General features: G+C 40.0%; 1 protein-coding gene and 1 long non-coding RNA gene across 4 annotated transcripts in view; one reads left to right on the top strand and one right to left on the bottom strand.

Moving 5' to 3' along the window:
- The window catches only part of LOC126914646 (centrosomal protein of 290 kDa-like), a 170263-nt gene that overhangs the window by 91456 nt on the left and 57509 nt on the right, over positions 1-21298 (top strand). The gene's annotated exons all lie outside the window — the stretch shown is intronic.
- Positions 10925-11616, bottom strand: LOC126914947 (uncharacterized). The gene is made up of 2 exons (XR_007709969.1): positions 11523-11616; positions 10925-11419 (listed from the first exon to the last, which is right to left on the bottom strand). It is a non-coding gene; the product is annotated as an uncharacterized LOC126914947 (long non-coding RNA).

Below are 21298 nucleotides of genomic sequence, written 5' to 3' on the forward strand. Positions count from 1 at the left end.
AACTTGAAATTTGTGGGCGAATCCCCAACTATTTCAGCTGTCAAAACTTCCACTGAGTTTCAGCAGACACTAGCAAAATTTCATTTTCACTTGCAGTCTAATGCTCCGCGAAAGTGTTTTCCAAACGTGAGAATGCACGAGCAATAATAACATAATGCACCATTTGTACTTTGAGAATTTAATAAAGAACTCAATTCACGCATTAAGCGTGTAAATTAATTCGCCACTTTCGGATTTCTCTCTTTTTAATAACTACTTTAAATTCAAATGTTATAGCATTTTTGAGGCTTATATTACGTAACTCATAAATCAAATTTGAATCTTATTTAAAGATATTAATTTATACAATACATATATTAGAGAATTTAATCAAATCGTAATTATGTTAGATCGTTCGTCATTCTATTTCCTTTATCTCTCTATTACTTAAACATCGAGCGAAGGAACACACTAATTAATTTAACACGTTTCATGCCACATGGTCCATCAATAACCCACGACACTCGATAGAAGTGAAACTTGCATAAACTAACAAAGATATTACTTGCTGCGTTGTTCGTGTAATCTAAATAATAGCCAAGGAATAAAAATTATCAAAATAATAAAAAACACCAGGAAACATCAAAATATTAAAAATTCAATCCTGATATCCTTCTTCACTGATTAATTTATATTATTTTTCTATTTATTTTTTAACCTAGAATCATCCCTTCCCCGGCTGTACCATAACTACTTGGACACTCTGTATAATCGAAACTGATAGTGCTGTATCTAACAAAAATACGCTAGAAATGAATGAAAATACACAAATAAAATTAGATTAGAAATTAATAGAAATACACGCAGTAATAATGCGCTAGAAAATAATAGATCTGTAGCTGATAAAAGTACTCCGGAAATCAATAGAGATATACTTAATAGAAATACATTAGAAATTAATAAAAACTAATGAAAATACGATAAAAATTAATAGAAATATATGGCGTGTAAAATCACCTCGTAAATTTTATGTGAAACACGATTCGAAGTGTGTTGGATGACACTGGGGCGCTTTATATATTAGAATTTGCCACTTGCCGGGGAATATGGTTCTCGCGTTGGCTGCACAGATTATGAATTTCGGTGACGGGGTTGCGCATCAAGTTAATCCACCCCTGTTCGGGTGCGAGAATGATGCATCCCCCAACGGATGATGTAATCATTCGTTCGAGGGGCGATAGAATAGCCGAAACGAAAATTACTTTCTCGAATGTGCGAGCAGCGGCGAGCAATTTAAGAGGGATGAGGCCGAAAGAGAGAGATGGGGTGGTCGATTTCGTCGTGCCGGATATACAAGGCAAACATTGTGATTTGAGTGGCGATCGGAGGTTGAAATTACGCCCGCCTCGGGGACTGATGCAATTAAGGGCAATTAAATGCGAAAATTAAACAATTCGGAACGGTTCGTTTCCGATCATTCATCATACTCGAACATGCTTTTTTTCCTTTTCGAGCGAGTTTACGATGTAAAGTGATCAGGGGCTCGTAAAATACAACAGATTATAGCCTTGAACAGATCGCCTCGAAGATTTTTATCCCCGATGCGTAAAAACTTTTTTCCAATTGTCCTTCGCTGCTCGTATTTCACGCGATCAATTTTATTGAACGCCATATTATTTATAATGTAGGTGCAACAATCTATGATATAGCATATAGAGTTAAATGGGCAAAACACTGTAGTGACCTGAAAAGTATAGCTACATTGTGCACTGTTTTTGTTAACGAACAATATGTGTAACTAATTTACTGCTCGTTATGGTTAATACATATATGCGTATATATCAAAGTGATCGATTTTTATTGCAGCACAGTAATCTACGATATCAGAAGAATATACATAATTGCATAAGAGACGTAATTTTTAAAATAAAAATAGCGATTGCTTTATATAAATACAATGTTGAGATACGAATTAAGTTCAATGAGTCGATATACTGTTGACAATGTAGATTCACAAAATTCAGCAATTTTAAGAAGATGTATAAGATGAACTGGAAGTGAGAAATCCTGCTTAACAATAATACTTTTAAGATATTTTTTAACCATAGAAAAATATAATCGGGCCAAAGACGACGGAAACAACATTTCAAGCTTGATAACCAAATAAATCAAAATCTTTTTTATTAATTATCATACATTATATAATAAATTAACTTTTTCTTTTTTCCTCACAATTCGCGATAGTCAAGCATCGTCGTTCTGAATCTCTGCTCGCACTTGTTTTACTGTTTCCTTAACGAACGTTAACGATCATAACGAAACAACGAATTAAACGATAGAATTAGAGAAACAGGGCTGATATCTTTGAAAATAACGGTACAGGGACGTTGAAGCATTATTACTCTGACTCGCGGGAACAAGCCCCAGCCCTGGGTGTCGGTTAATCGAGCCGCGTGTGCAAATATATCCGCGATTCGCGCAAAGATCGAACTGCAACTGAAATAGCACCGTCCCTCAAATACACCACTGTTTGGTATATATGTTGTGTATCGGTTGGCGATGCAGTTTTCGCGAATCAAAATAGCGTTCGGTTTTACGCGAGCCTGACAGCACTTCGTCACGTGCTTCGTTTAATGGAACGCTCTACGAGTTATTTCAAACTTATGTGTCATGCATTCTAGTTGCGCGCAAATATAACCGGGCGCGTGTGCGCGCAACACCGTGCACGGAATCGTGCACGAAAACGCGGCGATTTCGCGCGCAAGCAGGCGCATTCTTCGCGCGAGCCACGAACCAATGAACCTTCTTTGAATTATCGTTCGACTGATTTCAGAGACGATGCTTCCTGCGTAATGTTACTTCTTTTCTACGTAAAATTACGAATCTACGAATTACACGTATTGTTCTATTATGTGGTTTCTTCTATCGATTTCGTAGCAAACTATGAAATCTTCTTTTTCCTGTTACCTCTTTCGTCTTTCACGAACTAAGAAACTGCGATTCAATTTAATAGACAAAGGTACAAATATGTAGAACTGATTGAAATACCAGAAAGTATATAAATTTCCATAAATAGAAATAATCAAATGTTAAATATAGTTCTCTAATCCACGCCAAAATACTGAAACAGTAAATTATAATGAAAAGCGCTGAAAACTGGCTCTCGTCGGATAAATTAAAAATTTAACAAAATAAAAAAAAATTCATCGAAAGATACAGTATTAATTATCGAAACTCATCGGCGTTGCATCGATTGTGAGTGGATGGTGAGTGGATTGTGAGTGGAAATTCGTTTTCCCGGTCATATCGGGAACAATCCGTTGTGCGCGGCGTCAATTTTTTTGTCAGCGCAAACGTGGCCACCAACGTGAAACTTTCTCAATATTCCCCGCGTCGGCATTAACCCCGTTTCGTGGTAATTTTTTAACGTGTCGCTTTGTATCTCGTGATCATTAAATCGTTATTTTTATTGCTCTGTGGTTATAATCCCAACGGGAGCTTCATCGCGGTTTATTCATCGCGGCAGACTAATATACAGAGTGTTTGAAAAGAAAACGATCTAAGGCTCTAAGAAAGAAGCTAATACACAGTACGTAATCGAAATAGTTTTATCGTGTGTGTACGTTCAATTCTCCTTCGATACAAGCGCGAGTCGAAAAATTGCTAGAATGCAGCTGCCAAATATGTGTATATTACCTTTATGATGTTAATTATCTCGTTTAACGTTTGTAGACGTGTCTTGGAACAATACAACTAAAGAAAGCGGTTATCTAATCTTAGTATGTTTATCCTCGAAAAGATCAAACGATAATGTTTGGCATAAACAACGATAACGTTCGATATAATCAAGATTAATCCTTGTTCTACGATTTTGGGTACGGTTACGGATTCTACAGATAACTATTCGTTCCTGGAATAGCGCGATTTGTCGAAGAACACTGGGATACTGATTCTACTGATGTAATATGTCACCCAAGGTAGAACTAACTTAATGGTAACTTATGTACTACATTAATGACACGATTTTCGAGAAGCTATTTGGCACCATTTCATTACTTATTCAAATCTACATTATAGAATGAAAATAGTTATCCGATCGAAGATTGGAATTGTTGCTTAAAAACAAAGAGCATAGACGTCAATATATAAATTCTTTGATTAATTATCATTACTATTAAAATATTCCAAAATCAAAAAAATCAGATTTTTTTATACCAATTTGTACTCCTATTCTTGTTGCAGCTACTTTCTATCCTACAAAATGCAATTTGATATTATAAACGAATATTTTATTTAATTCCAAGAATACCTTTATTTGTTATATGTATATTATGTATTTTTTTACATACTCTGTATTTACCACGTATATCGAATAAATAGATAAATAGCTATCGTAAATAGCATGAAAATGTATCAAACGTTTGCCAACGACCACTGCGATGAATCTACGACAGGTCGCACCTGTTCGAGCTGGATTAACGAAAAATGATCACGCATTTTCCAGTCGACGCGTCTAACGACACTGCTAATCGGCGATTCATTGATTTGATGACGCGACACACACGCTGAATATCTCGGTCGATTCTAATTTATCTTGCCTTTCAGAATGTAACTTGGTGACCGTGTGAATAACGTTTTCAGGGAAGGACCGCCTATTATTTCCCTGGGTCGCGATGTAATTAGCTTTCAGAATTGGCGTAGGTATGAGATCAATGAAAATAATTTATAATGCTCATCATACTAAAATAATTCGATGAATAAATTTCCTAACATTAGACAGGCGAACACACAGACCGTTGGAAAAAAGAATGGTCTAGTAAGACTTTAAGTACTTGAACACTTCTAGACGACAGGCATTCCCACGCTTTTACGAATATATTACGTGCGTTACACAAAATGTTTAGAAATTTCATTAGCACTGTAACGACACTCGTTTATCACGATTACGTTGGTAGAGTTTGAAACCATACTGAAAGTATTTGTAGAAGCCACAAAATAGTTACGCTTAGTGTAACTATATATTTCACAAAGCGATGTCTTACGATGTTGACAAAAGAGTTGACGTTGCAGTAGAAGGATTTTTTCAATTCGCGCTTGTATTAAACAAAAATTAAACACATATACGTTAGATTAAAATTCATGCGAGAAACGAATAATTGAAGGTACAATGAAATTATTATAACAATTTACAATCGGATCAAGGGGTTAGAACTTATACGAAGAACGCTGAAGAAGCAAAATCGATAAATTGAAACTCTTTGCAAGATCGAAAAGCATAGAAATGACGGGATTTGCAAGTACATAGAGTAAATCAGGTCATGATGGCGACTAGTTTGGTTTCCTATATCGATCGAAACGCCAAAACTACCCCTGCAATTTGCCGATACGGATGCTTAAAAATTAACATTCCTGAAGAAATATATCATTTAACCAACGATTTTCCAAAGAAGATCCTCTCGAAGAATCCTTTACGTTCTTCTGTTCTCCAACGTTCTGGCTGATTTCGATCGAAGCTCGCCTCCTTGGCTGGCGAATCTCGTTTTCACCTAAACTCGTCGGATACAAAGAGTATCGCGAGGAATACAAAACAGCCCGTGGATTTTTTTTCCTCGTGAATCACGGAGCTGCTAGAGGAATTCTTCTCGAAAACTCGCCACCCTCCGAGGACGCGTCAACCTTGCCTCTCCGACCAGACGTTGAAAAACGAAAAATGTATACAAATACCGGGGAATCTGGCTATTTTTAGGGAGCACGGCCTGACATCGGGTTATAAGACTATTTCCATAGTGGAAAGGAAAGAGAAAACACTTCGACCCTAAAACTGAATCTCGCCCGGTCTACACAATCAGTCATCCTCCCTCGCGCGCGTCTTCAAACTTAGCCTCCAACAACGAGGCAGGAACTCGCGTGTCGCGCGAGTCTGCATAGTTGGAGAAGCCCTGAGTAATCCTGTTTCACGCGGCTCCTTCGCCAACTTCGTCCTCCCTCGCAGATCTCTGCCCTCCAGTTTTCTGTTTCGACTACCGCGTCCTTTGATCAAAATAATCATAATAATATTCTATTAACGAAATCCGTAAATCGGTCGATTTCTTTCCCACCACTTTAAAAACCAAGCGAAAGTTTGCAGCACGTGACCCGACGCTAATTCCACTCCAGACTTAGTTTATATCCGCTTCTTCTCATTTGCATTTAACTTTACTAAAGTTCATGTAAATTCATATTTTTGTAAATCCTATTAGAAAAATGGAATTTAAGCCGGCGTTATGCTTATGTATTTTAAAAGTGTCATATCCCAAAATAATTCAGTTCAGCGTCACAGGAACGTCAAAACGTTCGAAAAAAAGAGGAACTTCAACGAAAGTTTCTGTAATTTTCCTCGAACAAACTTAACAATTTGCCTACTCAACCAATCTCCATCAACTTCGTTAAAATCAGTCTGCACCCCATGAACCTAATCAATAATCCCATAACAATCAACCAAAAAGGGTAGCAATTATCCGTGTCGTCATCAGAACCGTCTCGTCGTCCAGCATCATCAAGCAGATTCCAATCCACGTTTCGTCCCAATATCGAACGACCAACCTAACCTCTCGATCCTAACCTATCTGGCACTTTCATCCAAACAAAAGCGGAAAGAAAAAAAGTTCGGAAGAGAGGGAAAACTCTGGACAAAAGGGAGAAAAAGGAAAGCGACAAAGTTGGTGGATTTCGCGTGGAACGAAAAAGGTTGGGAAAAGGGATGATTCGAACGGAGCGCTCTGATGCGATTCGGTCCGGTGGCGGGCTTCCGGTGAAGTGGTGTTCACCGTGGCGCTGGTCTATCGGCCCGCGAAATATGTTCCACCGTGTAAAAACCATATGAATAATGGGATGGCATATCGTGCATCAGTATGCCGGTGACTGTTGGCCCAGGTCAAATTGACTTGAGCGTCTCCATGGCAACAACTACTCAGACTTCCGGCTGGTCGATATCCTACCAACTTGTATTTTGCGGCGGACCTCGTCTGACTCTCTATATCTCTTTCTCTTTCACCCTGGTTCTACTTCGGTCTCTGTCTGAATGTTGTGTCTCTCTTGCGGCCTGTCTACTACCCTCTCTGTCCTTCCTTGCTTCTCTGCTGTCTGTCGACGTGGCCCGTCTCTCTCGCTCAGTCACTCACCAAGCGTTCACGAACCGTTCCCCTCTCTCTCGTACGCTCACTTGCTCTCCAGAGTCTCTTCCTCCCTCTCTGCGATCCTCTCTCGGTTTGCTCTCCCATCGGAACCCGCGATTCTCCTCGTTCTCCACCGGCTTTTCCAAAGGAAAAGACGAGGCCTGACCTGCCTCTGATAACAGGCGTGGCCTACACAGGCCCACTTTTCCAGATTTTTTCGTCAAACCGGGCACACCGGCAAAACTTTCCACTTGTCGAGTTTTCTTCGGGCATCCCGAAGAATTGGATCGAAGACGGTGACACAGAGATTTCTGATCGACGAATTCGATGCACCAATTATTAGCTAGCAATGACCACAGGTTTAGCGCCGACAATTTCGAATCGGTCGAGTTTTGTTTAGGGATTCCGGAGAATTGGATTGGCAATTGTGGTGGATGTTCGGTCGAAGAATTGGATGAACCAATTAATGTTACGAAAGGGGACATGTCTATGTTCGAAGATGCGAAAAGTGGGATCTAATTTGACAGCACAGACTGTACTTCGTTAAATCATGTCGAGAATTAAAATAAAAAACAAAAGTATTTGAATTTAAGTCTATCTGGAAATGATATGAAAGCGATTAGTCTTTCTTTCGGTAGTCGACGTCAGACTCTTTACACTGTCACTACTCTCATAATTGAAAGTTAACATTCGTATCTTAATCTTCTATAAATTTCTCTTGTATAATTCTTTCTGTCGTATAAACATTTTTGAATTCCATCCTGTTGTGATTAAAGCTTGATATACTATGCTGTGTTATCTTAGCAGATACCACAATAAATTTTATATTTTCAAAAATTATAAGAGGATATAGTTTATGCAAAATAAATTCTTGGCTTATTTGCCTGACGCTCGAACCTTCCGCCTGGATTCCGAGAAAATTAGGTCCAAGAAAGTGACCTGCTTCCTCGATCGTCGCAACCAAGTCACTCGTATATGAAAACGAAGAATTATCGTCGAGGTAATCCCTTTCTATCTTTATTTTTACAGAAGATGGTCCGCGTATTGTCCTTTCGTTTTGATACGTTTTTGGCCTACTTTTTGTAGTTTGACTGTTCGCTGCTGTAACACTGCTTAATCATTTATTCTCAATGAATACATGAAATTTTTTTTTCGTTCCATAAACAGGCAAAGAATACGTTATTTCTCGATACCTAAATTTAAAAATTTACAAATCGTCAGAGATATTGCATTTATACTACATTTATTATGTTTAATTTATTATTCATATATTAATGTATCATATTTATATTTATTATCGTATTTTCCAAATCTTAGTGATATGTATGTATAATATGTTCTAATATATGAATAATAATGACTTTTAGAGAAAGACAATCGTATTTTAGATGCATGGTCGTTCAAATGAAAATGAAAATTTCTGTCGTATTAAAACAACGCAGAATCGATTCGCTAACAAAATATAAAATTCGCAAACTACAGTCCATATATCAACTCGCCATATGAACGTATTTCAATTGAAACACCTGACGTCACCTGTACCCATTTACATTGGAACCGTCACAAAACTCCATAAAATCCACAATCATTGTAATTGTAACTCGTAGCACGTTGCGCTTCTAGCCACAGTCATCACCCAGTTTCCCTTCTTCTCATCCAAACTCGACAAACTATGTTACGTAACAATCATCTTATCCTATTTGCATTGAAAACACATTCGTTCTCTCTCTTTCTCACATATATACACACATTTCGTTCTATACGTCTATTTTGACACAGAAATTTATACCCGCAGTGAATGCGAGGGATTTCAACACATGTTTAGTGATATTAACACCAGGACAACTGTATATCAGAATAATAGGAAATTGTAATTTCTCACAGTTCATTAATATGAATTTCAATGGCTTCTCAATACCTAGGAATAATATTTCTAAAATCCGAGAACTCCTCGAGAACTTTCCTCGAGAATAACATTAGTAACTTGCCGGTTGACTCTGATATTATTAATTTATAAATGATTGTCCAAAGGACACTCAATACTGTGATATGCGCCATTAATAAATATCGCACAGAGAATTCCATGAATTAAAAAAATATCATTTAAGTACAAATTTGAAAAACCAATAACGTTAATTATGAAAAACAATAATGAATATTATTTTGCAAAATTTCTCTTCTTCCCAGCTACTGTCGCATCCTTACGTAGGAAACTTGCGAAGATAAACGATTTATCATGTAAAAAAATTACACCCTCGTCATCTATCCGAGCGATGAAACCTTGAAGCTCGTAAAAGCACCAGTTAATCTCTTTGTTTGTCACCAACTTTTTAAAGCAGCAGCTCTGAAAGAAGCTACCGTCGAACGATCAACTCAAACATCGAACCATCGGCTGTTCGAATAAATTGCCGATCCGGATGCTCTCTTGAACGTTCGATCACACGTTCCAGACATCTTGCTTTGGATACAGGTGCTCGCAACAGGCGGCTCGGACGAGTCGAAAGAAGGTGTGCTCGAATTGCGGCGTGGCTGGGCGCACCTTCGACACCCGGAGAGAGGACGCTACCTCGGCAGGCACGTGGACAGAGGCATAACGATGCGTCCGTCTGTCGGCGTATAGGCGCGAGAACACGGTTGAAGAGCGTGCGAGGACGGCAGGTGGGAATGCCGCGTGAAACCCGGCAATTGCCGCCGTTTTATCAGCACGTGTCTTTAAGAAAATGAAATAATATGGAAGGGTGAAAGAGGAGGATGAAGAGAAATGGTGAGATGGGGGTGAGCGGATGATCCGTTTCTGTGTCCAACGCTCGAGCGGCGGATATCCTGATATCCAATTACCGAATTCGTTCGAAAGGCATAGAGATATATGTAGGGGCCGCGAAAAGGTTGTTGAACGACATTTGGCGGTCGTTCGATGGCAAGTTTGGGGGAAGTTAGGTCGATTTTTGGCAAGAGGCGACGAGGGAATATAGTTTCTTTCTTTTTTCTTAGAGATTCGATCGGGTAGGAAGATTTCGTTGTTGATTGGCAATTTTGGGAAGGTTGTGCTGATGATTGGATGCAGGAGATAATCATTATTTGGAAACTGTGATATTTATGATATTTGTCAATCGATATTTGAGGACGTTTAGTAGTTAAGAAATAGCTATGTTTGATAGATAAAATTACGATAATTTTTGAGTACGTTTAACGTGCTAGACAATTTGGAAATTTTAAAACGTCCGTGTAAGTTCATATTTCTATTATTCGCTTTGTTCTTTTTTCTTCGAAATTTCCATCGTGTAGAAAATGAGTTTAGAAACGAGTAACTTAGTATATCTGAACAAAAATTTGGAAGATTAACGGATGTTAACTTTCAAATATGTTCAGATGTATTAATTTTTTAATTTAATTAAATACGTCCTGACGTTCCTAATTTATTCATTTTTTAATTAAATTGAAGTAAAATATACATTTTACGACATATTCGGTTATTAATAGAAATTTACGATATTAATAAGTGTATCAGTTTTTAAACAAATTCAGTGGTAAATATCAGACGTTAATCCACGTAATATTTGAATGTAACTGAGAATATTCGTTTGATGATTCCAAATATCGAGCACTGGAAAATAAATAGGTAACGGAGAGTCATCGAATCGCTTCATTCAAGCGAGATACACTGCAACACTGCGTCCCCAGATGTATGGCAGTGTTAAGCAGTATTGGTGGTTACATGGGAAGGCACTATGTGGCAGGATTTATTTTCGGCTAGGATCTATTGTTGAGGGGAAGATTAGCACGTCGGGAGACTCGTGTTAAGCCTGGCTTTCGATTACTTTATTTCCTTGGATAACTTGATGAAAATTGATAAAATATTACGAAATCGTACAGTATTGAATCGAACATACGTTTGGCATACTTGACATACATTTCATTTATCCGATATTTCGTGTTTCTTAATTTTGTATTACATTAATTAATTTAGTACATAATTAATTTTGTATACATTAATTGATAATAATTTCAAACATCTTTCAACTTTTGAATAAATTCATGAAAACTATAATTTTACTAGTTTGTTTGACTTAAAGAAATTCTTAAAGCTTACAATGTTGAGTATTTTATTCTACCAATCTGTAATAATATTTAAACTGATATTTAAACTTGTTGTTATATAAAACAATTAAAGTGGCTATTCAAATTTTAGAAATTACGATTATCCTACTTAACGTAAACTTGTCATCTAATAGAGTCTGCCTTAAAAATGCTTGGAGTCCTCAAGCCGTAAAAGTCTCGCAAGCAAACTACAAAACGAAGAGGAGTGTATAACCTACGTCGTGATAAATAATTGTGCAAGAGGACTCTACTATCACCATTATCCGAAAAGATTTGCTCTTTAAAATTTACCTCGGATATAGTTAAAATCCTGCAAACCTTGAAAACCCTTCAAATAACATAAAAACTAAAGAAACCCAATTTCCATCGTGGATTGCGAAGCATCGAGCAGTCTCTCATCCCTCGCCAATCGATGTATCGATAGGTATTCTATGCTCGACGATCGGTTGCGCGCGTGCGTTAGATCGACACGGGAGAGCAGGGCCCCGAAAAATTCCAATTGGAAATCCCAACGGCCTTGCGACGCGTCGAAACTGAAAAAAAACAAGAAGGAAAAAGGGAAACAGTCCTTCTCTTTCTATTTCGCTCTTGCCCGCCTGTGTTATATACCCCGTATATAGAGCTTTTTTCGTGGACGAAGTGGTGGCGAGAGTCGTCCAGCGGCAGCCAGCCACCCCCCAAAGCAACGCCAGCAACCCTGAGGCCGAGTATTGCGGAACGGAGGCAAAAGCGCAGTGGCGGTGATGAGAGAGACAAGGTGGTGCGCGGCGGGGTTGAGTTTCTAGTAGATGGAAGCGGAGGAACGAAAGGGTAGGAGGAATGGTTAGAGTGGCAGAGGCTGCCAGGGATGGGGTTTGACGAAGTAGAGAGGGAACCGACAGAGGGAGAGAGATATGAGGCGAGATCGAAGCGTGTGGGTGGCAGAAGCATAGGGTTGGTTAGAGAGGGTGGATATATATCGCAATCGGGGGCACTATGTCGCGCCAGTGGCGTCGACGTGAACTCCCTACCTCTGTCTCTGTCTCGCAATCCTGCCTCCTCTTTCTACTTCTCTCTCGTTCCCACTTCCATCCCCTTGTTCAACCATATAAACCTCACCCTCCCACTCTCTACCTACCTATGTACACCTCTATCTTTCTCCTCTCCGTTTTATCTCCATCCTGCTCGCCGTTAATGCGAACAGAGAAGATGCTGCGCGAATCTTGGACCAGTGTTGGTCGTATGTATCGACGCTGGTGGTAGTGGAAGTGGTTGGCGCTAGATATAGTAGGTATCCTCCAAAGACTCGATCTTGCTCGAGCGTCTTGGTAGCGTCAACGCGACTCTCCTCTCCTTCTTTCGCTTGTCTCGCTTGCTCTTACATCGTTCGTCCGTGGAACTCGACCTTTTCGTTCGTCTATCCTCTCCACCCTTTCTTCGTCTCCACTTCCTGAAGCTTCGTGCAAGGACTAGACGAGTAACAGGCGATGGCAGCGGCGACGATGCTCTCAGGCAACGATCGTAGTTGTGTTAGTGATGCACGTATAGAGAGCATCGATGCAGAGGCGTTTTGTTGGCTGCCTCGCTGCCAGCGCGTCACTTCTCTCCTTCTTTCTCCCGCTATCACGTAAACTCGCCATTCTCTCTCCGTTTGTTCGTCTCCCTTGGTCCCTTTTTGTTCATCTCGGGTCGCGCGTGTAAAGGGCCTCGCTATGTGTGTTGAGCATAGGAGAACACGCTACTCGAACTCTCGATGCTAGTGGTAGTACGGTCGAATGATCGTGGTCGTGAGTACACTGTGTGCTAGGCGACAATAATATATACGCGATGCCTAGTGGCACTGGTATGTATAGCGGCGAGGTAACCCTGCATAGGCCTCGTGGTAGCCGGTTTGGCATCGTCAAATTCTTCCATCCTACTCTTTCACTCCTCCTCCAAAGCTTATCCCTTTTTCCCTACGCGACTCTCTTTCTCCCTTAGCCCTGCGAGAGTATCTCTATCCCGTTTCCTCTCTATAGCTAGCCCTCTCTCTGAGAAGCCACGGCGGAAAGACGCGTTTCTGTAGGTGGTCTCTCATGGACAGAGCAGTGGTAGTTTATGTCGACTGGTCCCGGTGGCGGGTATATGATGTCAAATTGTGGTAGTGTATATTCGATCTCGGCCGACGGCGGCGTTTGCGTGGAACGTGGCGCGACTCTCCACGTCTGCCCGTGTATATGTGTTTCACCTATGTACGATAGCGGCGTCCCTCTGCAAAAGCGTCTTGTTGGCCGCCTGGCTAGTAGCATCGTGAAAATCTTCCCTTTCCCTCTTTCGCAACCCTCCCGTCAACCTTATCACGCTCTCGCTCGTGTTCGTCCCTCTTGCTTTCTTTCTTTCCACCTGCTTCTCTTTCTCTTTCTCTCTCTCTCTCTCTCTCTCTCTCTCTCTCTCTTTCTCTCTTTCCTTCTCTCTCTCTCTCTCAAAACTTCACGTGCCAGCGGTGCAGAGTCGGTGTGGGTGATGTCACGGATGGTGGGGCTAGGTTTACGTTGGCCCACCGTCGGTGTGGGCGATGTGCTCGTTGGTGTTAGCTGGTATATATAATGGTTTCATTGGTGTTGACTGGTATACGTGACGGTCTCGTTGGTGTTGGATGGCGTAGGTGATGGTTTCATTGGTGTTAGACACGGTATACGTGACACGGAATCCCGGCAATGTGTACGACGGGGAACGTTGGTGGTGTAGAGGGTATAGTAGGTATCCTGCAAAGGCGTCTTGTTGGCCGCCTGGCTGATCAATACCCATCCAACCAGCGACCCTCTGCCCGCACCCTATGCCCACGGGGCCGTGGACCGTGCCTACACCTCTAACCACCCCTGAACTCGCCACCACCACCACCATCACCACCACCACCACCACCACCACCAGCGGCGTCGCCACCACCATCAACCTTCTGCTACCACTACCGCTCGTCACGACTACACATTCAGCCCCGTTGTCAGAAAGAACGGTAGTAGTGGCAGCAGTGGCAGCAACGGCAGCACCCTTGCTCCTACTCTCTGGCCCCTACCGACACGCGTTGACCCCTACGCAATTTACATCGCGGCCTCCATAAAGTTAATTGAAATTTCCGCCCGCCACAGAGAGAGCCGAACCAGTCGACGCCGCTGCTGTAAAGAGAGCCTCTGTCAGGTCGTCGCGTGTCTTACGAGGTCGCGTTGCTTCGCTCGATTTTCGTCACAGAGACACGAGGGTGGATGAGGGGTCGGAATACAGAACTATGGGGGCGTGTTATATTTTGGGGGGCAATCTCATGATTCTTCCGCTGTGGTTTTCGCTTATGGAGACAGTTCGTGTTTGTAAATCATCGGTCTGTTCATACCAAAATTTACGAAACGACGTCGATGGACGTGAGTTCGTGAGATCGAACGATTCTGATGCCTCGAATTTCGTTTTAATTTCGCGCAGCACTCGGATACAATGTAGGTTGAACTTTTCGTGAAAATGATGGATAAATTGAAACGCGTTGAATTCTAGAAGGATTTCGGGATTTCGAGCGTCGGAACTGTTAATGGTCGAATTTGTCGAATATTAATATTTCATGGGAGCTTTGCAATTGGAGAATCATTTGACCCAATTGAATTCGCGTTTCGCTCTCCGATAGCTATTTAGCTCCGTGACTACCAACGCGCAATTATGTATATTACTGATTAGAAGTACGAACACTTGCTCATTTTTGACAAAATCTAATTTAAACAATTACTAGTGGGAAGACCTAAGATGATTTCCTTCCATATTGAAACTGTCCCACAGCATTATGATATGGTAGAATTAGTTTTTTGAAGTTAATGTGAAAATTAAATTAATGCAAAAATTTATATAAATGTAGACTGACAAATTTATATAAATTGTAGATGATTCTTTTAGGGATTAACTATAGCGGCAATATTTAAACCCAGTTAATATAATAATTTGATAAATATTGTGTGTAATTTTAATGTACCAATGATAATATTATAAATAAACAATTGATATTTCACAGAATATATTGTACAGATATCTACCGCTTTCATAAGTTGATACTGTTACGATTAATTTTAATAATAATCTCTAAAAATAATAATCTAAAATAATAAGAATAATAATCTCTTGTTCTATATATTATTCTTTTTATATGTAACACAATAATAAAACAGCTTTTAGTCGTAGCTTCTTGATCTCTGAAAAGTGATTCCTTCCGTGTTTAACATATGCTACCCAATAAAACTAAAATAGAAATAATTACGATTTTCTTCGCAACATAATCATCGCTAAACGTCATGTTAACTTCCTGTCAGAAACCTGCAAACACGCAACACGTATAAATACATGAAAACCACGACTGATCCCCGACAATCCCTCGGCCAATCCCATACGAATCTCTCGTTATCCAGGCAGCACGCTGTATCCTGAAACAGCGCATCAGCCTGATAAAGAAACCATAGTCTCCCCAACGGTGGGCATCGGTAGCGTTCGTTAAAACCGCGGAACTTAATCCCTCCTCGGCGTCTGGTAATAAGACGTTCGGAATACCGTTGGTCGCTACCAAACGGAAGGTTCCGATATGCATACTGTCTCAAACTGTAGTAGGCCGCTCTCGAGAGAAAGAAGGGAGAGAGAAGAGTTGGAAGAGGAGAGAAGCGAAGGATGGGGAAGGTGTGGTGGGTGCATGTGCGCCAAAAAGTAGAGCCAAGTTTTGTGGCAGGTGTCGGTGTAACAGTGGCACGCGCACGCTCCTTCACACCGGTGCTCTTTCTCCTTCCTCGCTCTCTCCATGACTCTCTCGGTGTTGCTTCTCTTTTTTCTCTTCTTCTTAGCCGCTCTCGTGCTATCCTCCCTCCGGCTGCCCGTGTGCAGATCCTCCCTACCCTCCCCACCCCCCTTTCACCTTCGTCGTTGTCTTCGTTGTTCTCCTTTTCACCGAGAACCTTTTTTAGCCCGTTTTTTTCGCCCTCTTCTTCCCTCTCGTCCAGAGTACACCCCCACTCCGTGCAGCATCTTTCCAGCTACACCCCACCTCAACGCGCCTCTCCTCCGATACAACCTCTTCTTCTCTTCCCCTCTCTCTCTCTCTCTCTCTTTCCCCATGATCTTGCTCTCTTATATTAGCCTTCTTCTTACATTGGCCTTTTTTTCTCTTAGTTTCTTCTTCTTCTTCTTCTTCTTCTTCTTCTTCTTCTTCTTCTTCTTCTTCTTCTTCTTCTTCTGCTTGTTCTTTTGCTCTCGCTCGTCTACCTTCTTCGGGTATCCCCGCCACTGACTAGTCCGTCGACTTCTTCGGCGGCTGCATCAGTTCCCGATCTCAGATGGCCAGCTCAGCGAGACAGGTGCCGCCGACTATTATGACCGGCTTATAGGCAACGAGTCACCGCCGCCACCGCCACCGACACCGTGCCACACCACCTATGCACCGACCGTCGATCCCGCACATGCCACATTGTCGCGCTTCTTTCGCTTTATTTGTGCGGCCGGCATCTGAACGCGGGGAACAGGTGGCTCGGAGACCTGGCCAAATCCACCGGTCACGGATGTGCCACGCCAGCTATGCTATGTGCCGCGTGCACGTCCGACATCGTCACCGGACACGAGCCCAACGATGAATCTTACCTATTTTCAACATGAAGCCTTGCACCTGAGATGAAATCCTCACGATGCAGGATAGAGAAGATAGGTGGTGGATGCGAAGGGGCCTTGAATGCGCAGCCTCAGCTGAAAGATGTGTCTAGGGCTTTAGGGTTCTGGGATAGTTGTGTTGGGTTTGGTTAGAGTTTTCTTGATAGATTCTATATTAATTTGGACACACTTATGGTTTGAATAGAGGAAGAAGTGGAATTTAAGCGGAGATTTTTATTTTATGGTACTGTAATGGGTATTTTGCTTAGGACGTTTTCTAGATTTCTTTATGTTAATCGATTTAGTTAGACAAATTCGTATTTTCGTGAATATAGAAAGAGCTAGACTTTAAACAGAAATTTTTATTTTTGCACGTCGTAACTTTGCTCGGTATATAGATTTTTTAATGTTCATCAATTTGATTTTGATTTTATCTACAGATTTCAAATATTTAGACAAATCCGTGTTTCTATGGATATAGAAAGGAATGGAATTTACATAGAGCTTTTAGTTTATTGATATTTCTATCAGTATTTTACTTTGCATGTCTTTGAATCAATTGTGTTAAAGCAAACAGACAGATTAATAATAAAAAATGTTTCATGGTTACTGAAAAAAATAACGTAGTCGTATATAATCGTGTTTGCATCGTTCGAAATTATATTTGTACTTCTCGTTTGTTTATATTAACGAAGGGACCAGATGTTATATATTTCATTTACGGCAAAGCTCTGGATTTTATAAAATTTTTCACGAATACTGTTTTGCGTCCACAGGTATTAGGGAATGATGTTCCACGATTTGGCAAGAAAATTGGTTTTTGCATGGCCGGAAAAAAAGTAGAGCAAAGGTTAGAATAGATAATTCACTGAGATATTTGCAAAAAGGATGTCCGCATATCTCTTTTATACGTCTCTTTTTCGCGATTTAGAAGTTTCTTTGAATATCGAATCGTTGCATTTGGAATACCACGACGTGATAAGATAAATGATTCTCGCATTCTAAATTTTTACTACTAAATCCACTTGCAAAGTATCAATTGAAAATTGAACAATCTTCTGAAAGTTTACCTACAAAAATATATTTTCAATTAAATGATCTATTACTCGAGTTGCTCTTCTTTGTTTCACAAATAAAATGCGCACACGCTTTATGACTTTAGATTAATTTTATTTATCGAACGCAACATATTGACATATTTTATTTCTGAATTTTCTACAAAATTCGTACAACGCGCAGCATGGTTCAGCTCGTATCTGTGTTTTATTTTCGAAACACCTGCATCGCTTGAACTCTCGGAAGAGATAAGCAGAACAATCTTTGTTTTCCATGTTTCAAAGCCACGCAACTTCATCCTTAGCTATGTTTCCGTGGCATCAAAAATAATAGAAACTTTCTACCTTCGTATTCCATCATCGTGGAGTTACGCGACTAGAAGAAATACAAATTTTCATTGGTATTCGATAAGTCACCAAGTAAAGAACAAAAGAAGATACGTTTTGAACAGAATTCTGTTTTATTTTTGTTCGCAAATAATAACAGTTCAAATTTCTTTTATTAAAAAACAATACAATATAGCCCCAAGATAATGAATTCACTCATTCTCATATTTTATAGCCTCGCAAATTTCATACTATTCTCTGACTTATCCGACAGTTTACTGTAATGCTCTAAGTACTTAAATGTAGGTTAATCTAAAAGTATTTAAATGGGAAGAAATAGCGACCAAAGAAAAAATCAAATCGTAAAGCTTCCTCTCTCCGTAACAATTTCAAAAAATAGGATTCATTTATGTAAATTGTCTGAAAAAGATGGCATATGAAATTTGTTTAACTCATCGTTGATCCACAAGGCGTAGGCTGCCACGCTAAGTTTACATACGAATATTTTACAGCCGCGATAGATTGAAATATAACGTTTAATTTTTTCAGAATACCACTATCAGCGTACCTTTTTCGGCCAGTGTTACCTAAATAGTGCTCGCTGTTAACAACTTTCTAGTCCATGAAATTCGTCTTAATTCGATCACTCTAGAAAACGTGGTACCTAAAACGTGAGTCACCGACGATCACCATCGAAATCAAATTTTACCATCGAAGATCTCTCGATTAGAAACGATCCAAAAGCGATTCCACTTTCCATTGTTACGAGTTTGAGTTTCCCCATTCCCGTTGTCGTTTCTATCGATGAGTTTTCTCCTGAAAAGAAGGAAAACGTCAGGTGTCATCTCCTTTTTCTTCTTCTTCTTCTTCTTCTTCTTCCTCGCTCGTCGTTTAACTCGTTCAACCTCTGTGGAGTAGCTCGCGAGCCGACTTTCTCCAGGCCTGACAATCGGGCTCCGTAGTGTTTTTCATTTTCGGCATAATCGATATCTTTCAGGTCGTTAAAGGTGCCAACACCGACCAGCCGCATACGCGTACGTGAAACAAATACGTGTACACGTACGATCGCACGAGGCAGTCGTGTGCCAGGCCGGACGGTAGTAGCGAGAAACGGTGAAATTTTGTGAGAGCGTGTAACGCGTGGCTGTTAAAACCGCCAAACCCACGTGTACACACGTGCCTGTGCACCACCGGGAGAAGAAAGTGCACTCGCGGTTGCACCGGTTGTTGCACAGACTGCTCCACAAAACCACGAGCCACCGTGGCCACGCGAACGGGATCGAAAGTCGAATCGTTGACCGATGCCGACCGGCAGGCGAAATTAATTAAGAGGGATTAATCGACGCCGGATCGAGATACGCGGATACGCGACGATAAATTGGCGCACCGTCTCTTCCTAGTTTGGTAATGCTCTAGGCCGAGACATTTTCAATGCTTTTTCCATAGACATATTGGTATCTTGACCTGTGATAAACGATTGTATGACGTAGTGTCTTTTAGGAAATTTCAAGATGGAAAAATTATTAATAAAGGAGTAATGAGAGATGTATAAATGGAGATTTATGGAAAATCATATTTTTATGTTTTACTTAGTAGAGATTGTAGACAGTGTATTGTTGGATAGTTTCGAGTGGAGCAAGAGTATATAGTTTGGGAATTGTACATATTCTCGCATATTATGCGCATTTTTCTGCGTTTCTACGTCTTCAAAGTAGCCGTAAATGCATGAAACTATGCATATCCTAAACATATGTATGTGGGATATGAGACGTTCGAAATTATGGTATTAAATGGCTGAAACGGATCAACAAAACGAAATTGTAATATTTGGTGAAGTAACAAATGTCTAGTTAAGTTCTCTGTTTCTTTAGTCGCGTTCGTGAGATTGATAAGATCGATGTACGTTCATACTGATAGAGTATCTTTTTGAGAATATGTATGATATATAGATTGTGGATGTATGTACATTTGTGAGAGTTTCAAAGATGCACAAGCGCATTAATACAGTTTAGATCGTGAATTATACGACCGTTAACGAAGCAACTTTCAGACAAGAGACTAATGGCTGTACGTTTAAGGAATTTTATGTTACAGTATTAGAAACATAGGTAGATACGATATTTAGAAAGTAGCAGATCTCTATTTTCTCCTCTGTTTGAAAACTCAGGAAGTGTACATTGTTACGGTATTATACTGTATCGAATTCGACCTCGATAAACTACGTAATTCCTAGCTGTTGGAATAGAATTCGATCAATGCTTCGATCAAAACACTTACGCTTCTACAATTAATATATCCATACAATTATAATAAAACGAAATGAATAAACACAAGAAATTACTCATATTATTTACTATTGGTATATTCCATTCTATATATCGAATTTAATCACATGTAATTGTGTAAGTTTTTAATTATAAATCTCGATGAAAGCTTGTGTATTAGACAAATATCTCCCCATTCGTCTACGAAATTTTCTTGTAAAGCGAAGTATTAAAATTTTCCGAAAGACATTGGGACAAAGTTAATATCAAAATGATTGATATTACGTTAACAGTAACAATATTCTCATTGGAACAATAAATTACACATTCAGATAGCCACATACATTATACAAGTGGTAGTACAATATGAAAATAGTACGTACATAGAAGTAACAACATTATTTATAGCTGATCTCACAATTTTAACTACACATACATAATGTATGTTAACAGTTACGCTATACGTAGCGACTGTGTTATACAATACAAATTAAGATCCAAAGTACACACTCCGCTGCCTATTCATAATAAATGTTATAATAATTACGTTACATTATACAAAACAAATGAACTCTCAACACTAACGTAGTATCGTCGGGACAGGTAACTACAACAGTTTGAGTTACAATTGGACTATGTTACACGATAAAGGCATTAACTGGCTCTATCGTATAAAATACAAATTACGAAACGAAAATCATATGTCGCATCAACGATAGCCCCGAATTAAACCAATCTACGCTAAGCTATTGGATTACTAGACTGTGGATGTTCATGCAAATTCATATTTTTATGAACACAGCTAAAG

Source organism: Bombus affinis, chromosome 3 (genome assembly GCF_024516045.1).
Source record: "Bombus affinis isolate iyBomAffi1 chromosome 3, iyBomAffi1.2, whole genome shotgun sequence".
Lineage (NCBI taxonomy): Eukaryota > Metazoa > Arthropoda > Insecta > Hymenoptera > Apidae > Bombus > Bombus affinis.